The sequence below is a fragment of the Dryobates pubescens genome, chromosome Z (genome assembly GCF_014839835.1).
Source record: "Dryobates pubescens isolate bDryPub1 chromosome Z, bDryPub1.pri, whole genome shotgun sequence".
Classification (NCBI taxonomy): Eukaryota; Metazoa; Chordata; class Aves; order Piciformes; family Picidae; genus Dryobates; species Dryobates pubescens.
This window is the reverse complement of record NC_071657.1, coordinates 94990833-95009871: the sequence shown is the minus strand read 5'-3', so window position 1 is coordinate 95009871 and position 19039 is coordinate 94990833.

Here is a 19039-nt window from a genome sequence, read left to right as displayed (position 1 = left end):
CTGCCAGTTTTAATGAATTTAGACAATATTCAGAGAAAGACACTGCCGAAGGCTTTATTTTTCATTATATCAATATACACGTGGTTAGAAAAAACATACAATGGGATATTTGAGACAATTAAAAATATATGTGCCTTTTTTTTCCCCTTTTCATATTTATTTACTTTTGGGAAAGTACTGGGGGAACCTGCTGCAAGTCGGTGGCTCTAGACAACAATCAATAGCTTTCGTCGCGTTGAGGGGCTCAAATGGAATTATACGTCTTCGAGAGAAGGGAAGAGGGGGAGAAAAAAATAAAAAAGGCTAACCAAACCCCAGACCTGCAGCAGGGATTAACTCTTTCCATCCCTTAAAAAGCAGTTATGAGTTTGTTTAGCGGCAAAATCTAGGACTGTGGTTGGCGTGGGGAGAAGGGGAATGAAGAAGAAAAAATATACCAACTTCGGGAAATGTCTAAAGAGGTACTGCTGCTGGTTTCGGAAGAGAGGCAACATAAAGGGCTGGATGAGAAGTTGTCGCTGGACAGGGCTGTGGCAGCCCTGGGCTGTGGTGATCGAGGCCCCGGGCTCTAACGGGGCAGCGGGAACCTCACTGCCCGTCCCACCGGGGCCCGTGGTGGTCACTGTCCCGGGCCCAGATTCAGGGACCTGGCTGCAGGAGGCACCGAGGTGCCCACATGCAGCGATTCTAACTCTGATTGCGGGGGCTATTTTTGTCCCACTGCATCGCGGCGGTTCAGCGCAGCCTTGCCAGTCGCAGAAAGTGGCACACGGAAAGGGTCTTTCAGTAAGCTCCCTCTTAAAACTTTTCTTGAGCAGCTTCGTACTAGAAGGGTGCTTTGCAAGAAGTGCCGAGGTTTGGGTTCACAGAAGTTCAGTTTTTATTTCTCTGCCTTACGGCATGCGTCGAGGAGCATAGGGCAGAGCCCGTGAGATATACTGAGAGAGAAAGGGGGTTTCACACAACACTGAAAATGGAAACAACGCATGGGGGAAATCAATCACGAAACGTATTAGCTACTCCGAGGTGCAGGCTTTGACTAATCAAGTCTTAGTTACTGCACGTGAGGAAGAACAGTAACAGCACTAAATCTATCAAAACACAGAAAAAACTGTCAGTGGGTTTCTGTGCAGCCGGGAAAACTTCGTGACTTTGCTAATACAATTTGGCTTATTAAATCGCACTACGGCTTAAGATGATGATGATGATGATGATGATGATGATGATGATAATGCAAAAATTAAAAAGTGCCACATCCTTTGCTTCCTTGAACCTTCTTGAAGCGCACTGTCACGTACTGGCCAGCGGCACCCGTGTCAGAAATGGACACACAGCAAAGGCACTGCAGGAAGAAGAGCAAAGTCATTGCCAGTTGGGGAAAAAAAAAAAAAAGCCAAAAAACAACCAACGCACACACACACAAACCAACGAAACAAACCCTCCAAAAGTTCGGAGTGGTCGAAATCCACAGCAACAATGACAACGACGACAACAACAACAACAAGAAAAATGTTAACTAAGAACGTGGCAGAGTGCGGGGCGGCCCGAACAGTCTGGAATACGACTGAGAAAGTCGCATTTCTCCCCTGCCGAGTGCCGCCCAGTCTCAGCAGCGCCCAACGCGGGTGCACAGGGACGGGGGAGGGAGAGGGAGGCGGATCGAGGATATTTATTGCTTTAAACTTTCCCCTTTGTTATCTTCCCTGTGTCAGGAAGTGTTCGAGGACAGGAAATGGAGTGGTGATTTTTGTCTCCGGGGTGAACAGAAATCTCTGGGTCGCAAGGGAGTTTAAGGCCCTCTTTCCTAGCCCGGGTTCTGGCAAGGGTCCCGCCAAGGAGAATCGGGCCCTGTAGTTGTACCCGCGGGCCGTGGGAGGCCGTGAAGGAAGGCAAAGAGGCCAGCCCGATCCCGCGCCGGAGTCAAAGGGCACCTGGCCCATGTCGGGGCGCAGACACCCGTGAGAGGAGGGGTGCGGAGTAAGCAGGAAAGCTCTGTCCCTCATAGGTCTGTCCTACCATGAATATGCATGGCGGGACACTCCACTCCTACCTCTTCCTTTCCAGTGGACTCATTCCTACTGGAAATTTCCCTTGCCAAAATAACCTCAAGCAGTGTCCTGGCTCAGTGCTGCTACAACGGTCTCTTCTTCTCGAAAACGGCTCAGATCCCCAGTTCTGCAGTGTGACTTTGGACTGAAAAAAAAACCCCACCCCACCCCAGATAATTAATAACATCCTTCTCATCATCATCAGCAACAAAAACAACACGAGCAACAGCCGATATTGGCGGCGGGTGCCTGTGCTGTCGGGGCCCGTGGTCGCTGCGAAAGGCTGTGGGGCGGGAGAGGGCTGATGGATCCCTGGCCACCTCACGCAGGTCGGAGGGCAGCGGGGTGCCTCTTGCAGGCACAGTCTGCCTGGCCCGCAGCGCCTGACCGTGCGGCAGAGAGCGGGCGGATCCGCTCCGCGCTGCGCTGCTCCCCAGCCGGCAGGAGGGCGTTGCCTACTCCGCGCAGCTCCGTGGGGGATTATGGCTGCGCTGGTCTCTCGCCCTGCGGCCAAAGAGGGGAGCCAAAGGTGGCGGGCAGAGCTGTAAACCCTCCCGGTGTGAACGGCACCAGCCGCCGTATAAAGGGCCCTTCGTGGCTAAGTGAAGAAGCCTTCCCCCAGTGGTAATTAGAGATTCACTGCTGCTACCCTGGCCCCTGCCCAGAGCCGCTTCTTCAGCCTCACCGACTTTGAATAACAGACAGCACAGTCTGCTCTCTTTCCGAGAGGCTCGCTCATCTCCCTTGTCCCTTAACTGATTTTTGCAAAAGGGTTTCTAGCAATGGAAGACCCTTCAAGACCCAGCAGTAGCATCTACAGTAAGTAACTCTGAATAAATGAAAAAATCTAGCAGGCAGACAAAACTAAGTTTCATGATTTGTAGTGAATTACTTGTATGACATAACACCCATCTTTGGTCAGGATAATACATATTTATTTCTTTCCAAAAGAGTACAATAAAAATGACAGCCACAACCTGGGGGAATCCAAACCAAACCAAACTAAACCAAATCAAACCAACCAACCAACCAATCAAAACCCCGACAAAAACCCCAAAAAGCCAACAATGCATTTTAAAAACAAACACACAGAATTATCTGCATGGAGGTTAGACAGGCCAAGTTAATTAGCTGATGAGAATAGTTATGTGCAAACACAAAATGATGTCCTATTAAATCAGCTATTATTGCTTAGATCCTGAAAATTACTCTTTCACAATTAATGACCAGGAAACAGTTCTAAACAGGGAACAGTTAGAATTCAGTGTGTTCACATGGATATGACTGCAGTGCACACAATTTTCATACTTGTTCTGAGAAGAGAATACCTTACCACATGAAAAAAAAGCAGAAAAGGAAAAAAACAAAAGAAAAAAGGCAACAAATCAAAAAATCCCAAGAAAAAAACCCCAAACCCAACCCAAAAACCCTTAACAAGATTTCTATGATGCCAATGCTGCAAATCTGAAAACTGGAGACATGAACTTCTTAAAGTGGCTACACACTGAATAGGAGAATCCTGAGTGAAACTAGTGCAACCAGCATGTTAGAGGGATGAATTGAAGATGGACTGTAACCCTTTGTACAGTCATTTCTCATTCATGAAAGCAAAAGAACGGGTGGGGATCTTTATGTATTGTCCACTGTTTAGTGGTCTCTGTTTTGAACAGGGGCAAATAAAAAACATCAATAAATCATAAATCTTACATTAGGAACAAGTATGCACAACATACTTACAACTTAGCATTTTTTCCTGCTGGTGGGACGTGTCATCCATTACATACAAAGATGAAAAGTGTATCATACAATATAGTGGTATTGGGTTATAGATGTATATAGTTAGGCAATCAGACTATTAATGCAACAGATACCACTGATAAAAATGTTGCACATTTTTAGCATTCATCTAGAGCATATAATCATTACTAACGTTACTTGTGGTTTCCTTTGTATTACTCAGAATCCTGCATTCAGCCCCAGCTTATGAAAATAAATGCATCATGAGTTAAGTGTGGCAAGAGCTTGAGCTGCCAGTCACAATTTCTTTATAGGGTGTGTATTTTTGCCTGTATGGTTATCTGCTTCCTCATATTGTGACTTTACTAACTCCGTTGCATGCAGCTTCTGTTTTGGTTTGTAAACAAGCATGTACAGGATGAACTCAGCATCTCAAAAACCTGCGTATATGGTGCACACTTTAACAGTTTCATTGCAAACACATGTTTTGCAGATCAGGGATTTTTAAATGGCAGCAGCTTCCTATCTGCACATATAATGTACCTGTACTGTAGATCAGAGCAAATTTAACATCTTTGAGATATCTTCCAGGTTGGAAAGACTAGAAAAATCCTCTTTGGAGCAGAGTAGTAAATGCACTCTACCCTCAGGACTGTACTTGATGACACATACATGACAATGTTGCTAGTGCAATCAGTCAAGAGGCTATGTCATTCACACTGTTGTCAAGAGTGCCAAAATGAATGGAGGACCTTGGAAAGAGGTTAGATATGATCTGATATGAAGACCATTTATGATTGCACCATGTGGTAGGGCAAATATTGTGGGCAAAGAATGACTGCTGTAAAGAGAATGAGGGCTAGGGGAAAATAAAATAGTGGTAGGGTTAAGAGAAGCAACAATGTATGGAAGTGAGAGCTGAGAGAAATATTTGAGAAACTGAATGCCATAGGAAGATGGAAAAAAAAAAAAAAGGGAAGGAAGGAAGGAAGAAGCCAATGGAAAAAAAATAAAAAAGGAAGAACGTGGCAGAATAAGGAATGAAGGTATGCAAGATGGAGGCTGGTCAGGAAAACAGAAAGAAGAGAGTTTCTTAGAGGTGTAGTGTGTGTGTTATGTGGATGTTGTGACAAGTCAGATGCTGCCACCAGTGACAATTTGGCACAACTGCAAAAGTTTTCTGGTGTGTCTCACAAGCATTTGTTCTGTTAAGGCTACAGTCAGTCTAAATATATTTGTTAAAATGTGGTCATGTTTATACTAATTGTAACAGTGTAATTGTTTAATTTTTTTCAATTGCAGTTGCATAAAATTTCTTTCTCCTAAAAAGGGCTTTTTTTTGTTTGTTTTGTTTGTCTGTGTTATTGTTTGTTTTCAAGACAACATTACTCTTGCAAAAGAAAATGCCTTTGTGCCCTGAATCTCCCTCTCCAGAACTCTCCCTCTTTTTTCTCTGTAACTCCTGTAGGTCAAAGAGAACCCCTGTTCTACATATGTATAGAAACTAGCTGGCCTATAAAAACTTGATGTGAGTCAGCACTGCTCCATAAAAGGTCAACTGCAGCTGAATCAAGTGACTCTTAAAAGGCATCTTACCATAGAAAAGAAACATGAGACAGGCAGGAACAGTATAGAAAGGGGTAAGTATTAATCAGAGTGAAAGACAGAAGGCAATGAACAGAAAATTCTGCCAAGCCTTAATACTTTTGCCCTAATATGTTCAACAATGTCTGTACACCCTACATAGGCTGACTGGCTAAGGTCAGGTTGATCTTAGTTATGGTGAAGGAAGCATCTGTTAGCTATGACACATGGCAGATGGAGAATTCTTATCAGATTTTTTTAAAACCTGAAATTACTTTAAAAAAAATTAGAAATTGATTTGCTATGTGACACTAGAAACCCTAATACTGGCACCACATGTTGCAATGAACCATCTTCCTCCTGTGTGTGACGAGATAAGAATGTTTTTATGATGTGTGTATATTTTGCCATACTTGGATTTTCAAAGATAATTGGGGTCAGCCTTATTTGTTTCAGGCCTCCTGCCTCTTTATCTAGACTATGCTATAAATATTACTCCATCGATACTGGAACTATTTGGTTTGACAGCACCAGATTATGGTGGAATGGCAAAACACAATTTTATTGCAGGAATTATGATAGGAGGTCAGAATAGACGAGCAGAATAGTACTTCCTCTCCCACAAATATCTGCTAGATTTTTTTGGTAGAACTTTGCCAACATTAACAATTGTATCACCCATGGCTAATGTGTTAAGAGAAAAATAAGCACCATTGAAAATTATTTTCCAATACACTTTGCAGCAACACTGTAATTATTTGCTTTGATTGTGATGATAACATTATGCTCATCGGTTGATTTCTCAGGGTCCCAAAGACTTGACACAGTCATTATTACATTCGGGACTCAGTCCTTAACAATAGGATGGGTGTTGTGGATATCTAGGCACAGGGGGGATCTGCAGGACTTAGTTAAAATTTTTTGGTCAAACAACTTGGTGAGGCAGGCAATAACCATTATATCCATTTTGCAGATACAATAAAATGTCTTTTATGTGGGAAAGAGTAAAATTTTACTGCAAATATTGTGAGCTGGAGGCTTGCTTGATTTAGAGTGCAATGTCTTGACATGTTTCTTATCCTTAAGTAACACTATATCTACATCTTTATCTTCTGACAAATAAATACATGTATTAAAAAGGTAGATGTGTGTACAATTATACTGTGGTAACATATTTAATACTTAAGCAGATATCAACACAAGTATTTTTGCATACATTTTCACCTGTGATCCAAATAGATCTGCAAATCACAGGATCACAGAATGTTGGGGGTTGGAAGGGACTTTGAAAGATCGAGTCCAACCTCCTTGCCAGAACAGGATTACCTAGATTAGGTCACATTGGAACACATCCAGGAAGGCTTTGGATATCTGCAAATCTGACAGATAGTCTTGCTCACTATCAGGCAGTTATGAAATGAAAAAAACCCACAACATTTTGTACAGTATCTTCTTCCTTATGTACTTTACAGTACACATAAGTGACCTTTGAATTTAAGCTTATTTATTATACAAGTGGACTTCTTATGGCTTTAAAAGCTCTGTTTATAAAGTGATCAAGTGTTTGTACATTTTTAATGACTCAGGTAAGTTAGCTGTATTAAATGGCCTGACACATAGGTTTGAAGGCAGGCTTATAAAATATGAGTCTTGTCATATTTAATTCACCTACATTATTTCTCACATACTGTCATCATCACAAAGGACCAAATTTAGTTGTTTTGAGTTAAATCTTGCCTTTACTCCTAAGAACTGTTATGAAAGGGGAAGGACAAACTTTCTGAAAGTTACCAGCTTGAACTGTTGATTGACTTAGTGTCTTTCCTTCTTTTGCAAGAAATAATTTTGTTGATAAGACTGGCTGCATCTAAACTAATTTTGTATCTGAAGCTTTCTATAAATTTAAGAGCTCTAAAAGAAATGCAGCTGTGTACCTCAGAAGGGCCACTCTTTGATTTAAGGAAATAACAATTGCCTCGTGATCTTTAAGGAATATCAAGCAGATATAAGGCAAATGTTATTGCAGCTTGCTTCAGTTTTATGAATGTTTCAACTTCATTTCTTCTATGAGTTACTCCTGCTCAACATAGTTCAATGAAGGAAAAATAAATGATTGAATATATATAATCAATATAGACAATCCAGAACTGCATAAAATGTACATTTTGGGGCCTAAACATACAAATCTTTACCCAGATCATGGATCACATTGATGCCAATCAAGCTACACATATACGTATTTTCAGCATAGAGTTCTGTGGCAAAGAAGCCTTACTTCGAGGTGCTATTTTGCTGAAGTCAGTGCAATTTTCACGCAAGAAAAGTCCCTCATGCTTAAACATTTTTTTTCCTAGTACGCTTAATATGTACACTACAGGTGATGACTTTTATTTTTTCCAGAAAGTAACAACACAGTCATGAAAAGACTTTTCATCAGAATCTGGAAATAGCTTTCTAATCTAAGTCCATTTACAGAAACAAAATTTATATAGTCTTCATAAAATTATAAACCAAATTTTTCCAAACCAATTAACAAAAGTGCTTTTATGGAAAAGAAAATGAGACAGTCAAAATATTGATGAAATTTCATTCTCAAGTTTAAGTATACATTAAAAGCGAAGTATAGTTTTATTAAACCTTAATGTCTTCCAATTCATGTTCTGGTGAAACAGGAACAAAACCAGGAGGGACCAAGAAATGAAGTGAAATTAAGTGGAATCATACACAAACTATGGTCTTCATAGAAGGAACTATAGTCTTTCATAGAAGGAATACCTTGTGACTAGTTAGTTGTAGTATGATCATATATAATTAGTATTCAGACCAATAGAATAACAGATTTACTTAAGCATCAGAACCCTGAACAGTGAGCATAGTCCAGTTGTACTTACTTTATTTTTTCCCCCAATTTGTTCTGTCCTTTTAAACCTTATTCAATCAAATATGAAATTAGGCAGCCAACATCAACAAGATCTTTAGAAAACTTTCAACATAAAATGAGCGTGTTTTCCCATGTGGTGTAAATACTTCCTTTTTATGATTATCCCACCATCCCATATTATTAAGAAAGTTTTTGGCTTCTGAATATACAATCTTGATGCAGTTATATTCAGAAATCTACAGGGACAAAATGTGCCTGAAAAGAGAACACATATAATCTGTATAAACATACCAACTCACTAATACTACAATTTCAGTATCTCTGTGCAACCACCCTTAAATTATGACTTTGCATCTGTGTCTTAAATTAATTAATTGTAGATTTTTACAAAGACTTTTTGCTTGTTTGTTTATTTGGGTGTTTTTTGTTGTTTTGTTTGTTTTTAATCCATAGTATGTTAGTATGCCAAGAATAGGGCTATTATTTCACAGAAAAAAGACTGCTGATACAAGGCTGAACTTGTGAAACCAACCTAAAACCATGTCAAGCTTTTATTTGTTTCAAAATACTGAATATCTGAGACTATATGTGCTTGTTTTGCTTAGGTAATATAGGAATATGTAGACAAATTCTGAAGCAGAAATGGACAAACTAACTGCTATGACTATTACTTTCCTTGTTATTAATGCAATTAGTAAAGTAAAAGAGAAATATTTGTTTTTCCTGATTCCTGCAAGTGAGCTGTAGCAAAAAAACTGCACAGAGGATGTGTTACAGAGCTGTGTTTTTGGGATGTACTTTCAAAAACCTTGAATATCAGGCTACATCAGATATATAATATCCATGTTCTATCAGTGAGCTCCTATCATGTCTCAATTTCCTCTCATTCTTGTCTTCTGATTCTATACATCTTAAACTCTTTTCTGACCTCTGAAGAAGCCAGTTAAAGTATCAAAAGCATTGCGTACACATTAGCACTTCTCTATTCCCACTCAGAGTGAGTGCAGGTGATACCATGTAGAATTGTAGTGGACATGCACTCAAGTTTAATCATCTGAGTGCTTAGATAAGTATTTGTAAGAGTGCCATGTACTGACTCCCAGTAATGTATCAGTAAGAACACAACAGAGAATTAAAAGAACACTTTAAAATGTAAAGGTTTCCATTATTTGTTCACTTATTTACTGTAAGATATTTCCAAGAAATAATCATTTGTCAGTAGCATGTAGCATTGTTTCTCATTGTTTTTGAGCCAAAAGAATACACTTCCATAGCAAATAACCATCAACAAAATAATTTCAATGTGACATTTGGAAAAAATAAGTGTCTGTATCATGAGTGTATGCAGATTTTTTCATGACTACCTTTTTTACATTAATGAATGATTGGACTACTTCTCTTCCCATTTTCCATCAAGCCCTCAAGTACAGCAAAAATATTGACTGCAGGTGGTATATTACCCACATTGCTTGTGCTGATGGAGGGATCCAGCTAATGGAGATTTTTATGAGACAAGTCATTATTTCTTGTCCTTATTCTTCTTTCTGAAAAGTGTCCTTTCCCTCCCTCCTGGTCTTTTTTTTGCCATTCACACTGTCCTAGACTGCTCACCTCTTCCATCATCATCTGTGCACTACCAGTTCTTTTTTCTTCTCATTCTTTTTCTCTGTCCTCTACAATATCTTACTGTCTCTTCAGAGTGCTCCTCTGCTTTCATTCTGTTTTCTGTCCTTCTGTCAATGAAGAAGGGGTAGTGAATTACTAGATAGGAGTGGGAGAAGAAGCACAGAGTAGCCACCTTTGCTCCTGGTCTGCACTTTTTCTCTCAGAACAAAACTTTCACCTTCATAATAGAGGAAGTGAAAGGTGCTGCTCAGCTGCACACCTCTAGATGAGAATGTGCACATTGGCCTCATTAATCATTAATGACATCCCAGACATCTCAGATCCATTAGAAATACCACATAATTTGGTGTTCTATTCATCAGCTCTTCTTTTTGTCTGTCCCAGATTTTCCTCCTCTGTTAAGAGTTTCAGAGGGTCACAAAGACCAGTCCTATACTCTAGGTCCATGGCCTCTAGGGCCTCCCTGATATACAGGGCCACCCCTCCACCCCTTCTACCCCGCCTGTCTCTACTGAAGAGCCTGCAGCCGTCAATTACAGTACTCCAGTCATGAGAATCATCCCACCACGTTTCTGTGATGGAAGCTACATTATAACTTTCCTGCTGTTACCCATGCTGTGTGCATTAGAATAGAATAGAATAGAATAGAATAGAATAGAATAGAATAGAATAGAATAGAATAGAATAGAATAGAATAGAATAAAGAATAGAATACATAGAAGTTTACATACATACATACATAGAATAAACCAGGTTGGAAGAGACCTTCAAGATCATCGCGTCCAACCCATCAACCAATCCAACACCACCTTAACAACTAATCCATGGCACCAAGCACCCCATCAAGTCTTCTCCTGAAAACCTCCAATGATGGCGACTCCACCACCTCCCCAGGCAGCCCATTCCAATGGGCAATCACTCTTTCTGTATAGAACTTTTTCCTAACATCTAGCCTGAACCTCCCCTGGCGCAGCCTGAGACTGTGGAATAGAATAGAATAGAATAGAATAGAATAGAATAGAATAGAATAGAATAGAATAGAATAGAATAGAATAGAACAGACCAGGTTGGAAGAGACCTTCAAGATCATTGTGTCCAAGCTATTATCCAACACCACCTAATCAACTAAACCATGCAACCAAGCATCCTGTCAAGCCTCACTCTAAACATCCCCAGCAACAGTGACCTCACCACCTCCCCAGGCAGCCCATTCCAATGGGCAATCACTCTTTCTGTATAGAACTTTTTCCTAACATCCAGCCTGAACCTCCCCTGGCGCAGCCTGAGACTGTGTCCTCTTATTCTGGTACTAGTCGCCTGGGAGAAGGGACCAACCTCTGCCTGACTACAACCCCCCTTCAGGTAGTTGTAGAGAGCAATAAGGTCACCCCTGAGTCTCCTCCTCTCCAGACTCAGCAACCCCAGCTCCCTCAGCCTCTCCTCGTAGGGCTTGTGCTCCAAACCCCTCACCAACTTTGTTGCCTTTCTCTGGACTTGTTCCAGCAAGTCAACATCCTTCCTAAACTGAGGAGCCCAGAACTGGACACAGTACTCAAGGTGCAGCCTAACCAGTGCAGTGTACAGGGGCACAATGACCTCCCTGCTCCTGCTGGCCACACTGTTCCTGATGCAGGCCAGGATGCCATTGGCCATCCTGGCTCATGTTCAGCTTACCAGCCTCATGTTCAGCTTACCATCAGCCAGCACCCCCAGGTCCCTCTCCACCTGGCTGCTCTCCAGCCACTCTGACCCCAGCCTGTAGCACTGCATGGGGTTGTTGTGGCCAATGTGCAGAACCCGGCACTTGGATGTGTTCAGTCTCATGCCGTTGGACTCTGCCCATCTGCCCAGCCTGTCGAGGTCCCTCTGCAGAATCTCTCAACCCTCCAGCAGATCAACTCCTGCCCCCAGCTTGGTGTCGTCAGCAAATTTACTGATGATGGACTCAATCCCCTCATCCAGATCATCAATAAAGATGTTAAAGAGCATGGGGTCCAGCACCAATCCTTGGGGCACACCACTAGTGACTGGCTGCCAGCTGGACATGGCACTATTCACCACTCTCTGGGCTCGGCCCTCCAGCCAGTTCCTAACCCATCGCAGTGTGCTCCCATCCAAGCCATGGGCTGACAGCTTGGCCAGGAGTCTGCCATGGGGGACGGTGTCAAAGGCCTTGCTGAGGTCCAGGTAGACTACATCCACAGGCCTCCCCACATCCACTAGGCGGGTCACCTGATCATAGAAGGAGATCAGGTTGGTCAGGCAGGACCTGCCCTTCCTAAACCCATGCTGGCTGGGCCTGATCCCTTGGCCATCCTGTAAGTGCTGTGTGATTGCACTCAAGATGACCTGTTCCATAATCTTGCCTGGCACTGAGGTCAGGCTGACAGGCCTAGAATTCCCTGGCTCATCCAACCGGCCCTTCTTGTGGATGGGCACCACGTTGGCCAGCTTCCAGTCCTCTAGGATGTCTCCAGTGAGCCAGGACTGCTGAAAAATGATGGAGAGCTGGTTGGCCAGCACATCTGCCAGCTCTCTCAGCACCCTGGGATGGATCCCATCTGGTCCCATGGACTTGTGGGGATCCAAGTGGCTAAGCAGATCACCAACTACCCCATTCTGGAACAGAGGAAGACTATGCTGCTCCCTGACTCCTTCTGCCAGCTCTGCAGGCCAGCTGTCTGGAAGACATTCTGTCCTGCTAGAAAAAATCGAGGCAAAGAAGTTGTTAAGTAACTCTGCCTTCTCCTCATCCTTTGCTACAATGTTCCCCTCCGTGTCCACCAAGGAGTGGAGGTTGTCCTTGCCCTTCCTCTTGCTATTCGTGTATTTATAGAAGGACTTTTTGTTGTCCTTCACAGCAGAGGCCAGGCTAAGCTCCAAATGTGCTTTTGCCTCCCTAATTTTCTTCCTACAAGACCTAGCAACATCCTTAAACTTTTCATGGGTTGCCTCCCCTTTCTTCCAAAGATGATACACCCTCTTTTTTTCCCTTAGTTCTTTTAGAAGCTCATCACCCATCCAGGCTGGCCGTCTGCCCCGGCGGCTCCTCTTCCGGCGCATTGGCACAGCCTGTTCCTGTGCCTTCAAGAGTTCCTCCTTGAAGTAGTCCCAGCTCTCCTGGACCCCTTTGTTTCTAAGGGCTGTTTCCCAAGGAACCTTCTGAGTTAGTTCCTTGAGTAACCTGAAGTCTGCCCTCCGGCAGTCCAGAGTGGAGGTCTTCTTGCTGCCCCTCTTAGCTTGACTGAATACTGAAAATCCAATTCTCTCGTGGTCGCTGGCCCCTAAACAGCCTCCGACCACCACATCACCCACCAGCCCTTCCCTGGTGGTGAAGAGGAGGTCAAGCATAGCCTTGCCCCTGGTAGGCTCACGCAGCACCTGGGATAAGAAGCTGTCCTCCATGCGCTCTAAGAACCTCCTGGACTGTCTCCTCTCTGCTGTGTTGAGATCCCAGCAGATGTCAGGCAGGTTGAAGTCGCCCATGAGTACAAGGTCAGGAGATCTTGAGACAGCCTTAAGCTGCCTATAGAATGCTTCATCAACTTCTTCTTCCTGGTTGGGTGGTCTATAATAGACTCCAACCAGAATGTCAGCCCTGTTGGCCTTCCCTCTAATTCTCACCCATAGGCACTCAACCTGATGATCCCTGATCTCCAGCTCAATGGCATCTAGTGCCTCCCTGATGTACAAGGCCACCTCTCCATCCCTTCTTCCTTGCCTGTCTCTTCTGAAAAGCCTGTAGCCATCAATTGCAGCACCACAGTCATGTGAGTCATCCCACCACATTTCTGTGATGGCAACTACATCATAACTTTCCTGCTGCATCAAGGCTTCCAGCTCCTCTTGTTTGTTACCCAAGCTTCGTGCATTAGTGTACATGCACTGCATCTGGGCTGCTGGTATTACCTCTGGCTCTAGGTTATCACCCCCAGACTCCTGCCTGGGGGCACTGATTTCAGCCCCTTCCTCCTTCGTACATGCACTTAGGCTGGGCTGCTGGTTTCACCTCTGACTACAGCGTACTGCCCCCAGACTCCTGTGGGGGGAAACTGGTTTCAGCCCCTTCCCCCTTCAAATCTAGTTTAAAGCCCTGTCAGTGAGTCCTGCCAACTCCCTTCCTAGAACCCTTTTCCCTCTGGGGGATAGGCCATTCTCATGTGCTAGGATCTTTCTCCCCCTCTGGTATGGATGTACTCCAGTCAGTACAGCAGACAGTGTGCACTTGCAGCCCAGAAGGCAAGTCACATTCTGGGCTGCATCTAGATGCATTGACAACAGATCCAAAGAGGTGATTCCTGCCAATTTACTCTGCTCTGGTGAGACCTCAGCTGGAGTACTGCGTCCGACTTTGGAGCCCTCGATATAGGAAGGACATGGGCCTGATGGAGTGGATCCAGAGGAAGGCCACAAAAATGGTCAGGGGGTGGAGCAACTCTGCCATGAGGAAACTGGGCTTGTTCAGCATGAAGAAGAGGCGGCTACAGGGAGACCTAATAGCGTCCTTCCAGTACCTGAAGGGGGCCTGCAAGAAGGATAGAGACTGTTTACAAAGGCCTGTGGTGATAGGACAAGGGGCAATGCCTTCATTCAGAATGGACTCTGAATTTTTCAGCATATCAGACTGACTGTGTGGATGTGATTAAAAAAAATACAAAAATAAAAATAAAATAAAATAAAATAAAATAAAATAAATAATAGGTCTTTTTTTATACAAGGACACTGTAATGGATGCCTCCACCCCAAGTGAGTGAGCCGTATTTTGATTCAGGCATCACTAACATCAGCCCTGTTGTGCAAACCTTGACAATTGTGCTAGGCCACATCTTCTCAGGAACCAAGGAGACTAAGCTATGTCTTACCAGAAGCTAACAGTACCAGTCTGAGCTGGGACTAGACAAAATTAAACCTACTACAGCTGAACAACTGCATATACAACAACATGGGGCTTGATTATAGGTCAGTCTTTACACTATATATACCCATAACCCTCAAATCCCATTCAGCTCTACTGTCTGGAAGTGTCGTGAATGGTGAGGATCTCCCCTTGAGCAGACATGCCTCTGAATGTTACCCCTCAAGGTTGTTCCTCAAGGTTGAGAGAGTCCCTATCTGGTATCTGATGTCTGTAATGAGGTGACATTGTATAGTAGGTCTAATGTAACCAGATACAGTTTAATTTTTAGAAGCGTTTCAATACTGCTATTTAATAACCATCTAAATTATCATTTAAACAGACATTTAAATCACAGTCATATAATTATTAAATCATTGTCAAATCATTATTAAATCACTGTTTTCTTATCATTCAGTTATTGCTTAATCACCATTTGTTTATCATTCAGTCATCAATTAATTATGATTGGATCATCATTTAACCATTAATAAAACCCTATTAATTAATCCTACAACGATGACTTCTCTTAATAATTTACCAGAGACACATACCAAAGGAAATAAATCTCCTCCAGTGCTTTCTGACTTACTGAACTGGCAAGGAACTTCTGGAAAAATATCAGAATTTTAGGTAGAAACCAAAAACCCAAACTGTAGATGCTGCAAAAAGAATGAACCTTACCAAAGCCCTACTACATAAATATTGGATTCATCCCATTTGGCTAAAGAAAGTATTGTGTTAAACATTCAAGTTAATTTAAAACTAGGAGGAACATAGTCCTTAAGTTCCCCACCTAATTTCTGCTGCAGTTTTTCTAATAATTTATTACTTCATGAGTTACCTTCTTGTTTACTTGTTACTTCATAGTATCATAGTAGTATCAGTCAGGGTTGGAAGGGATCACAAGGATCATCTAGTTCCAACCCCCCTGCCATGGGCAGGGACACCTCACACTAGATCAGGCCGGCCAGAGGCTCACCCAGCCTGGGCTTAAACACCTCCAGGGATGGGGCCTCAACCACCTCCCTGGACAACCCATTCCAGGGCTTCACCACTCTCATGGGGAAGAACTTCCTCCTCATGTCCAGCCTGAATCTCCCCACCTCCAGCTTCATTCCATTCCTCCTAGTCCTATCACTACCTGAGATCCTGAGAAGTCCCTCCCCAGCCTTCTTGGAGGCCCCCTTCAGCTACTGGAAGGCCACAATTTGGTCACCTCGGAGCTTCTTTTCTCCAGACTGAACAGCCCCAACTCCTTCAGTCTGTCCTTACAGGAGAGGTGCTCCAGCCCTCTGATCATCCTCGTGGCCCTTCTCTGGACATGTTCCAGCATGTCCATAACCCTCTTGTAATAGGGGCTCCAGAAGTGGATGCAGTACTGCAGGTGGGGTCTCACCAGAGCTGAGTAGAGGGGGAGAATCACCTCCCTTGACCTGCTGGCCACACTTCCCTTGATGCAGCCCAGGATCTGATTGGCTTTCTGGGCTGCAAGTGCCATTGAGAGCTCATGTTGAGCTTCTCGTCCATCAGCACCCCCAAGTCTCTCTCCTCAGGGCTGCTTTGCAGCCAGTCACTGCCCAGCCTGTATTTGTGCCTGGGATTGCCTCAACCAAGATGCAGGACCCTGCCCTTGGTCTTGTTGAACCTCATGAGGTTGGCTTGTGCCCACCTCTCCAGCTTGTCAAGGTCCCTCTGGATGGCATCCCTTCCCTCCAGCATTTCTGCTGCACTACACAGCTTGGTGTCATCAGCAAACTTGCTGATGGTGCACTCAATGCCACTGTCCAAGTCACCTTAAAGATGTTGAACAAGCTTGGTCCCAGGACTGATCCCTGAGGGACTCCGCTTGTCACTGGCCTCCACTGGGACATGGACTCATTGACAGCCACTCTTTGGGTACTTCACCAGTCTTGAACCATTACTTCACAGTCTTGAACATAACCTGTTTAAGATACTGCAGTATTTATTGAATAAACAGTATATTAAGAAATTAAGAAATTAATAAATTATCTGAACAGGCCAGTATTAGCAATTTACCACTACATTATTTTTCACATTACTATGCACAATAATACACAATCTTATACACAATCCTTTTTGTCACTCTTAAACTTGATGATTGTTTTATTTTTCTGAAGTAATTCATCTTTGAGACATAACGCAGTATTGCCATTTACTTCCAGTTGCTGCCCCCAGACTCCTCCAATCATCTGTTAGTGTTAATTTGAACTCTTTGACTCCTGTTCACATATTCTTCATTGCTGGTTCAGTTATGGATTGCAGTTGCATCATCATTTTTCTGGAATAGTCAGGGTACATAGAGTCACTGATTTATTTAGGTTTACTTGTCAAATACCTGTGCAGTGAACAGTATGTTATCATCTCTGTTACCAGCACTAATTTTGAAACAAATGTAAAAAGGTACTAAAACTTTCCTGCTTAGAATTAATTTGTAGTTTCATTTATTCCAGATAGTCTCAACAAGTGTCCCCAGAATTGTAGCTCAAACGCTCGTGTTGTAGAACAGATGTACAGAAATTGTTGGCATGCTGTTAACATTAAACAGCTCCAGAAAATATAAAGGTGGCAAGCAATCTGGACAAATCATAACAAGAAACATGCAGAACAGATGATTAATGTGCTAGTGCTGCTCTAGCCTTGACTTCACAGAAACATTTCTGGAGTTAGAGAACAGGCCTGCCTCAATAACATTAAAACTGAATGTACAGGCCTGCCCCAAAATCAGCTTCAGACTATGAGGCTCTGCAGAATATGAATGAAGTGATTGTTGTCTCCTTAAGCATCAGAGTGAGAAGTTGTTTTGGGCTCTCCGGAATGGAATTGTGGTCTCCCATCACCATCTGCTCATTGTAATTGATGAGAGACAAGAATAGGAAGGGTTTCAGTTTACATACAAGCATGTACACACACACACACCTTTAGGAAGGGAGTGAAACATAAAATCTACAGAAAGAGGAGGAAGTCAGATTGTGGAACAGGGTCCTGCATCAAAAGTTCTGGAACAGCAGGAAAGAGACTTCAAGGCTATAATGCCTTATTGTATGAATCTGCTTTGAGGAGTGCCCATACCATGGACCAAGGAAATAGGAGGACCAACCACATACCAGGAAGAGGAGAGCTACACCACACACTGTGACAAGAGATCTAACAAGTTTAGAGCCACTGAAGTTGCAGCAGGGTCAGAACTAGTTTCTCAGGTACAATTGACTCAGTCCATGTAGGAATTTATAGATTGAAGCTGGCATCATGAACTGACTTGTAAGTAAGTTAGAAGTCTGTGGGAAAAGAGATAATGTAGTTCTGATAGACAGCAATGCTAATTATATAAAAGATTTGTGCTCTGAACTACCTGTATACTGCTAGTGGCCTTCAAGACAATCTCAGAAGAAAAGGTCTGAAATTATCCAGCACAATTTATAATGGGAATGATAACTGCACAAGATCTATAGAGCAACAAGAATAAAGGTTTCAACCTCTTGAACGAGGGAAAGTGACTAGAAATCTATGCTACACTGTAATCCAGAAACAGCTGCTTTACTAATTCTGAAATTCAGGGTGTTCATATGCCTTCAAAATAAAGGGGTGGGAGTGGTGGGTGTTGAAGGATGGGGCTCGAGTGTGGGGCAAAAAAATAAATAAAGTTCTTCTAGAGGTATTCAGCTGACATACATCTAATAGTAGGTGTGGATCTGATTCCATCTGCTCCTCATAACATGTTCAGTCCTAGAAGGAACTAGCTGCTGAAAAAAGCAGATACAGAATCAAGCCACAGATATCTCTGATGACCTACAAAGTCAATACTTTTCATGCAATGTTCAAAATGTCGAAGCATCCATATCAATAAGAAATCAATAAGAAATCCCTTTTCTTTACAGAGACATCTTTTAAAATTTGACACAATACAAATCAGTGTGGACTGATCACCCAATTAAAATTCATCACTTCCCTACACACACACATTCAAATCTGTGAATTAAGGATGATCAAGTTGAATGCCTGTGGGTGAGAATTAGACAGAAGGCCAACAAGGCTGACATCCTGGTTGGAGTCTGTTACAGTTGATGAATTATTCTATAGGCAGCTAGAGGCTGTCTCAAGATCACCAGACCTTGTTCTCATGGATGACTTTAACCTGCCTGATATCTGCTGGGAACTTAACACAGCAGAGAGGAAGCAGTCTAGAAGGTTCTTAGAGTGTATGGAGGATAGCTTCTTATCCCAGCTGCCATGTGAGCCTACCAGGGG